The sequence below is a fragment of the Ascaphus truei genome, chromosome 7 (genome assembly GCF_040206685.1).
Source record: "Ascaphus truei isolate aAscTru1 chromosome 7, aAscTru1.hap1, whole genome shotgun sequence".
Taxonomy (NCBI): Eukaryota; Metazoa; Chordata; class Amphibia; order Anura; family Ascaphidae; genus Ascaphus; species Ascaphus truei.
Window position 1 is genome coordinate 13,195,864 of NC_134489.1, and position 9,215 is coordinate 13,205,078.

General features: G+C 38.6%; 1 long non-coding RNA gene across 1 annotated transcript; it reads right to left on the reverse strand.

The window, feature by feature from the left end:
- Window positions 1-548: 548 nt before the first annotated feature.
- Window positions 549-3,877, reverse strand: LOC142498483 (uncharacterized). Its single transcript, XR_012802433.1, has 4 exons — window positions 3,728-3,877; window positions 2,614-2,669; window positions 1,128-1,207; window positions 549-891 (listed from the first exon to the last, which is right to left on the reverse strand). It is a non-coding gene; the product is annotated as an uncharacterized LOC142498483 (long non-coding RNA).
- Window positions 3,878-9,215: the final 5,338 nt, after the last annotated feature.

Here is a 9,215-nt window from a genome sequence, read left to right on the forward strand (position 1 = left end):
CCTCACGCTTTACTGCAGAAACATAGTATGTTGTATGTTAGGGAACTCAAAAATTCTAAGTACACAGGCATGTACAGTGTTATTACAACTATTTATGTTCACTTTCACACACATTTTCGGTTAAGGAACTGATGTTGTTAGTTAATCATAAATACAGAACATACAATAAGTGTTTGTTCAATATTTACACATGTAAATGTAAAACTTATGTTATTGTTATATATAGTTGCCCCTGGAGGACATGTGTCACCTGAGATGGAACAAGTGTCTTCACCTGGGTCAGCCAGCTCAACACTACTAGAAGGTGAGTGTATCATTTGCTGGCCATATAATATGTGCTCTTCTATATGTTATGTTGTCATGTGCATTATTTGTTTTGCACATCTTCTTTAAATAGGATTACTTAGTGTCAGTGAAAATTAAGTGTAAGGCAACATGTATTGTGTTAGTGATGTTAATTATCATGTAGGACTTCTGAGTTTAGAGCAACTTTTCATTCATTCATATTTCATACTGAGTCCAAACATTATTCGTAAGTCAAGGTAGTTTTTAATGAGGTTATAAAACGTATGCTAACATGTTAGGTGTTACTTAGGACACAGTACAATTACATAGTAACACAGCATACATTAACATGCCATTTAATAATGTGTACATTTCTTTTTAGAACATCATGGTGATGAGGATGATGAGTATGATGAGGATGACGCCACAGAAGAGACTGAAATACAATCATGTGACCATGAAGAGGTGCCAATAGAAACTGTTGTACCGCCAAATCGTCCATCAACTTCCACATACGATGCAATTGTAGCTTCAGAGGGAAAAATAGTGGACGCAGAAAATCGTCGCCATTCAGACATGATGACAGTGCTGGAAAGGATGATTGGACTGCAGGAAGAAACAGTATCACAATTGGCACATCTCCACAGAGTCTTCATTGAAGTGCCTAAACAGTTGCAAAAAATCAACACCTCATTCGAAGCATTAGTTGTTCAGCAAACACAAGCTAATTACTGGAGAATGACTAATGTACCACAATTCAACACCTCCCAGCCAGGATCTGTTCATGCAGGTCAGTTTTCACCACATTCATCTGATATTCATTCACCAGGCCCAAATGTTACCGGTCAAGTAGCAGACATTGCTGTGCAGGTTCCTGATGACATCCTACCGCTGCCATCTGTACAAATTCAGCAGCAGACACCTACAAAGGAGGCGACAAAAACAAAACAAGACACACATGAAACAGACCAACCATCACTTGTGCAGTGTCTACCAACTTGCTCACATGTGTCACTGGGCACAAGCCCTGTCCGTGAACAGTCACTACCCAAAAGCCCTGTAGGTGAGTCGCTGCCCAAAAGCCCTGTAGGTGAATCGCTGCCCAAAAGCCCTGTAGGTGAGTCGCTGCCCAAAAGCCCTGTAGGTGAATCGCTGCCCAAAAGCCCTGTAGGTGAATCGCTGCCCAAAAGCCCTGTAGGTGAATCACTGCCCAAAAGCCCTGTAGGTGAGTCACTGGCCACAAGCCCTGTAGGTGAGTCACTGGCCACAAGCCCCGTAGGTGAACAGTCACTGGCCACAAGCCCTGCCCGTGAAGTGCCAGAGGCCACTCAAAGTGGCTCTGTTGTGCCTAAAGTTGGTGGCAAAAGAAAAAGGAAAATTCAAGAGACAACAAGCAGGCCTGTTACTCGCTCGCAAAAGGAACAAAAAAAATAAATGTTATAATTCAGAAAATATGTGTTTGGCCTTGTTTTGTTGACTTCAGATTATCTAATTACTATTGTATGTATGCTGAAGACTGTGTTGTTTCCAAACTTTCAACTATGTTCTTGTACACGTGAAGTTTTGGAAATGTTAACACTCATAATTAATTGTGTTATAAATATTTATGTTGTAATCGTCTGTTCAGTAATGGTCCACCAGGAGCCAGTTGCTAAGTTTAGAGAAGCTGCCATTGACTTTGCAGCAAAACATTGCATTTGGGTGTGTTAATTGATGTAAGAATTGCATATGCATATTAGTCACATGCAATTATTAAAACACCTAAGTAAGTGCAAACATCTTTCTTGTACGTGTACAGCAGGATTATGTGTAAATTATTACTTACCTTTGCCTTGCTTGGCCATTGTAATTTTGTCCTTTAATCAGTTGTGTGTTCGTTTCTATAACATCTCAGAATGTATAATAATATATATACACACACACACACACACACACACTGAGTGAGTGTGAGTGTGAGTGTGAGTGTGTGAGTGTGTATATATATATATATATATGTATATATGTGTATATATATATGTATATATGTGTATATATATATATATATGTATATATGTGTGTATATATATGTATATATGTGTGTATATATATGTATATATGTGTGTATATATATATATATATATATATATATATATATATATATATATATATATATATATATATATTACTATATAAACTGGTATACACAAACTAATACACTTCATGCTTCCTTGTGAAAGCACACTATTTTAATAATACAGGCCTAATGTTTGAGAAATATCCTAAGTATGAGACTCTAACAGTATTGTGCTTAAACAAATGTTTATTACTTCATTCAATCATGTTTCTCACCATTTAAATAGGTTTCATACAAGGTATACTTAATGCCATCAATGTTGTGTGTACTCCTGCAATATAAAAAAAAAAAAAATATTATATATAAATATATATATATTTTTATAAGAGATATATTATATATATATATATATATATATATATATATATATATATATATATATATATATATATATATATATATATATATACACACGTATTTAAACTCATGCAGACAGGGAGTTAACCAGACTTTCACATACACACAGAAATGTAAGCGGGGAAAAAACATTTCTTTTTGCAGGTGTGTTTTTACTGATATGCCTGGCTAAGAAATATTTTCACACACTGGTCTTTGTTAGTTTTCAAAAAAACACTATGTGAACGCATTCACAGTCTAGGGATGTTTTTCACAAACGAGATAAAAGAAGGAGAAATGTTTCTCCCACAGTCCCATATCACGAACCACAACTGTTAACCCAATTAGACAAACAAATCCAATTGGCGTTTGAAATAAGGAGTCAAAGTAGTTACTTTTGTTGACCTTGACAAGGAAAAACAGGAGTTTGTTAGCCATTCAGCACATTCATTTTGATGAGCAAATAACACAGACCTGCACACAGCTTTTGTGCTACTCAGACATGGCTGATGAATTCGTTAACAATATTAATCCCCTTTTAGTACATGATCTGTGAAGCCATCTTGAACAGTCGCGGACAGAAAGCAAGCACACGCCAAATCGATGATTTCATTCGAGCAAAATATCCTTATTACCAAGACCGTAAGCATGCACGGAATTTTAATTCCTCAATAAGATTCACTTTATCAAGTAATGACTTTTTTGAACGTGACCAGGATAAGCTACAACACACCTATGGTTTCTGGAAGATTGCCCCGGAAAAACAATTTCTCCTGAAAGACGGCACTTATATTGTCGTGAAAGGCATATTTATTCCTAATGGCAATAGCAATGTATCCGCTACTACTGATCCGTTTGAATCGATACGTGCTGCAATATCTGCAGCCTCCATTCCTGAAACCCACATTGTACAAGAACAAAAGTACTATGATTATGTACCAAGCCTTTCAGCTGAAAATGCATTGGAATGGGAACCGGAAGAAATGAACCTACCTCCCGACCAATTATTTGAAGAAAGCAGTGGCGATTCCTATGAGCGCATCCTGGAGGAGATATGTGCCATACTGGATTCAGCGGTTGGGTTAAGCGTGGATGAAAATGGCTTGCATTTCTGGAGCGACCAGTTGCAGCCAGGCGAAGAGTTAATTCTAGAAGAATGGTAAATATAATAATCGTTATGCGTTGACTCTGCGTTTAAATTTTTTTTTTTTTTGTAACCACCATTTTCACTTTCAATGCGTGGATACAGCGTAACATTGCAGACTGCATAACATGTAGCGATCACAAACAAATTGTTTCCTAATACAATATAGTAGGACCTGAAAGAGTAGTACACATTGCTGACGGAATAAATATACGTACTTTCCTATCCCTTTAAACATATTAGCAACATTTTACCATTACTCTAACACATACCTGTTTTGTTATCATGCAACATCTACAACATTGAAAACCGGGTCCACCACGTATGACGTGGGACCCTTGTCATGGGCCAAGGCGTCCTTAAAAAGGATTAGTGATGTAAGTCCCGCCCCCAAGCGACGTGCGCGCCTCAAAGCCTATTGGCTGTCATGTTTTGTTATAGTAACGGTAACTGCAGTGTGTGATGCGTGCGGCTCAGTGTTTGTAGGCGTACCCTGGGCGTTAGCCGAATGTTAATTGAGTGGGAGGAGTGTTAGCGTGCGTTTCACGCTGGCTTAACATGACGTCACACGTATTGCATTTGCGCATTGTGTTATCGGCCGTGCTTTCTGTTCAAACACGTCTGTTTAAAAAGAATACAGATGTACTCGTTTAGAACGAATGTAGTTTTGTCTTCATTGTATTTGAAATAAAGATGTTATGTTTACTGGTATTTTCAACATGTATTGAACGCACAACGTACGCTTTGTTTTGCGCATGCGCTAACAGTTAGTGGAGCCAAGCGTGAAGTGCGTGCGCACACAAAGATGTGCGCGCACATCTTTCAGTATACAGGCAACGTTCACTTCTTATACATAGTTATGCCTGCTACAAATTTAAAGAAACATTACATACTGATGAACAGTTTTACTTCTAACATATAAGTGACTGACGTGTGTATGTACACAATCATATAGAGCTGCGTAACGCGTTGTCACGGATGCATATCTAGTAAGGTGCCATCTTTGACCATCATGTGTTTGCTGTATTTCAGAGATGTCGGGGAACATACAATCGGATCAATGTATGATTTCAGAAGAGTCTACCTTTATATGAGATGATTGTGAGGAGGAGCCACCGACTACTATACTACATATGGAACTAATTTTATATTGCTTGCAGCGCTTATTAACAAACAATTAAAAATGTGATACCCTTATGCCTATATTGCATAAGCACTTAATTAACATAATGATGTTGCAAAAGAGTGCCTCATGAATTTTTATTGAGTGTTCTTTAATGACTACTAACATTTTATGACATGGTGTGTTTTATATATAACAACCATTCCCACTCTGCTAACACATTTGTGTATTCTAATATGTAATGGAACGTATGACTGTCGAAACTATGTAACAATAATAATAATAATATGAGCATGTTCATGTATAGGGCTGCTAGTTGTACGCAGCGATTTACAGACACATGTTTCAGCCTGAGGTCCCTGGCCCGTGGAACGTACAAATGTTTTTTTGCCGCATGAGGCACAGGGAGATAAAGTGACTTGGCAAAGGTCACAAGGAGCCCACACCGGGAATTGAACCAGACTCCCCTGCTTCAAACTATCAGTGCCAGTGTGTGTCTTTACTCAGTGAGCCACTCCTTCTCCCAATGTAAAGGACACTTACAACCAAGTAGCCATTTATTTTTAAAATCTCTTGTTACATGGGTATGTAGATAAAATGGTTTGGGACTGTAGCAAATAATGTTACTGGCCAGATGTTATGGTCCCCTCCAATGCATGATGTTCTGAATATGACATCACCATCATGTTATGAAGTACGTTTCTGTGTATATTTCATTAACCTAACTAACTATAGTTTACTGTGTTTATTAATCGTTTAGAAATACATAGTATAGTCAATATGATGATATAAGCTACCATAATAAAGCTGGTGTTATCATTTGTCGGTGTTATACATGGATCCTACACCAATTGATAGAGACACAAACAGTTGTCTTAAAAAGTGTGTCTATGCTAGTGATGAATGTGCTCCCGTAAGTAAACAAATAAGTACAGTTATCCCCTTTTCTCCAACCACCTCTATATTACATTAATGGAAATTATAAGGAAACATACATAAAATGTGATGAAATGTGAGTAATCATTTTGTAATACAATGCACATGAAAGCTCAAGAGTAGCTAAATGCATATACATGATACAGAAAGTACATATATGTAACATTTGTGTTTAAACCAATATGTTGGGTTTTTAGTTCCAATAATTATAGGAAGATTGAGGTAGGCACATCTTATGAGAGATGTCAGCAAATATACATACCATGATCAGTCATACTGGAGATATACCTATAATGCAAAGGAACAATATATAAATTGCAAACATTGACATGCCATCTTCAGTACCGTAAACAACACAGCAAAGTGTGTATTTGGTGTTAAATGTACAACACCATGTATATTTCATGACATTCAAAATGTAAATCAGCCTGGTGTACACATCATATGGATGTACATGTTACACTGCACCAATAACATTGTATGTAAGCATACTAGAAGCATGAATGATTATGGGCATAATATGTGTTTTGTCTTAGCATAAGGAATAACACAATGCTAAAATATTATTGCTTTGTTACCCAAGTTGTATTCACATACACACAACTAAAGTACAATTGAAGAGGGATTATATAACCTGTGCAACAATAACATACCGGTGCCACATCCCTTTGTGCACACAGCAGAGAAAAGAAAGGTGTGCAACCCATATTCATCTGTGTCCTAACAGAAGGTTATATAAAGAAACATTATTGTTAATATAACATAATTAAACTATAAAAGTAGTACTAGGAACATATGAGTTTGTACTTACAAGAAAAAAATGAATTGATGAGATTCTGTCGTGTCTGGCCACCACTGGCTGTTTGTTCATTTTCAGCAGCTACATGGGTGGGATGCTCGTCTACCAAAGCCTCAGCTAGGTCTGACTGTACATTGTGCCTGAGTGCAACATTGTGCAAAATGCAACAGGCAAGGATAATATCAGACACTTTTTGAGGCTTGTATAGAAGAGCCCCACCAGTTCTGTCCAGACACCTAAACCTGGTCTTGAGTAGGCCAAATGTCCTCTCTATAACAGATCTTGTAGATATATGGGCTGCATTGTACCTGTCCTCTGCTTCAGTTTGAGGGTTTAGCACCGGAGTCAAGAGCCACGGCCTAATTCCGTATCCTGAGTCACCTATAATGAATGGAGCACACATAAGCTGACATTAGTGATCAAATTGTACAATGCCAACATTCCTAAATCAACATGTGTTTTGTGTTAGAACATGTAAATATGTACTCACCCAGCAGCCAACCAGGTTCAAAATGTCCCTCTTCGAACGCATGGAAGACTGAAGAGTTCCTCAGGATAGAGGAATCGTGACTGGAACCAGGGAACTTGGGTACCACATGCATTATCCTCATCGTGGCATCACATACCACCTGTACATTGAGTGAATGGTAGTGCTTCCGATTGCGGTACACATGCTCACTCTGACTAGGTGCAATCAAAGCAACATGTGTGCAATCGATTGCACCCAGCACACATGGTATCCCTGCTATATTATAAAAGCCAGTCCTGACTTCCAGCCACTCTGTCGCCTCTGTAGGAAAATGAATATAATTCCTAGCGCGTCTATTGAGTGCATAGAGAAACTGGGTCAAGGCCCGCGAGAATGTAGATTGCGAGACCCCGCCCACTATGCCCACAGTTGTCTGGTATGACGCGGAAGCAAGATAATGTAATGAGCACAGCATTTTAACAAGCCCAGGGACTGCACGACCTCTGGCTGTGAAAAAATCTAAATCCCCCCTTATCTCCTCATAAAGAGCTAAGATTGCTGCTGAACTCAAACGATAGCGACTTACAATCTCCTCCTCACTCATCCCATCTAACAGGGTTCTCTCCCTGTACAGACGCGGACGAGGCACAAGTTGTCTCCTCTGTCTTCTCCTCTGATCTCCTGTCCCTCTACCTGTCCCTCGGCCTGTCCCTCTCCCTGTCCCTGTCGTATCCGCGTCACTGTCACTGTCCCTCGGTGTGTCCCTCCCTTGCCCTATATGATTGTCTTCATCATCAAGCATGTCATAGAAAAGAATGTTCCTCCGTCTCCTAAACAATCTCAACATTTTGAAATGAGTAGCTGTGAATGAGCAGGTAATGTGCGTCCTTTAAATAGGTATGTGATGATGTCAGGTGACATAGTAAAATGCAAGGTGTTACATTAACATAATAAAGTACTTCTGTGGCAAGCTGTGTGCACTTGTTGTTCTAAGTATTTGTTGTGTGTATTCTGCAGGGAATGATGATATTTGGCAATGATGTGACGTGAAGCTTTGTACAAAGATTGCTTGCAAATAAATAGTTGCATGTGCAATGCATGTAACACTTGTGAACGCAAGAGTCAGTCATGTAATGAGACAAAAAGGCTGAGATTGACGTGGGAAAAGTTTTGTGTAACATGTGTAATTATCCATGTTATTGTGACATGTTGGCAACAATGAATAGTCGTGTGCATATGCATGCATTTGTGTAAGGAGGATAGTTGGTATAGAATGAGTTTACAAGGTGTCCCAATGATGAATTACTGTACATGTGTGTATAAGTTAGGTTGAAGTGCTTGTAATGCAACGGTTACAATGTAAACATGCAATGTGATTGAGCGTCCAATAAGTGACGTCATGAAAATAGGGAGGACCCAAAAGTATATGTAAACATGAGAAGACAGATGTACATGAACGTTTAAAGATGCGTGTCACATTACAAGCATTGTGTAATGTAAAGGAAGATGAATATACTGTGTATGTGTGACATGTGTGACATGTGTGACATCATGTAAATAATTGACGCTGAGTTGAGTAAAATGTGTGATATGATGTGAGGTTCTCCTTTAAGAGTGTAGTATAGTATTTTCCCTTGCCACATCATCACATGATGAGTAATGTGACCCGCAAATGCTGAAAACATGTAAAAGTCGAATGTTATGCAAATAAGACACATCAGCTGTGACACAATGCAGGGAATGCCCCCACACTGTAATGCAAATCCCCCTTGTATTGTGAGCAATGAAACGTAAACAGTACTATACTGTTATACGTCCCCGCTCCATTGACTTCCATTGATGTACAGAAGATTTTTTTTTTCTAAGTGCCGTTCCGGCAGCCTTAGCGATCGTTCCCCCGTCCAAAATGCCAACTTTAGTTGGCGGGAGAAATCGGCCATAACATCTCAATTTCGTAGTGCCGATCAGCCCCGATAAGCTGTTTTTTTTTGTTGAATCCAGCCGATTTAA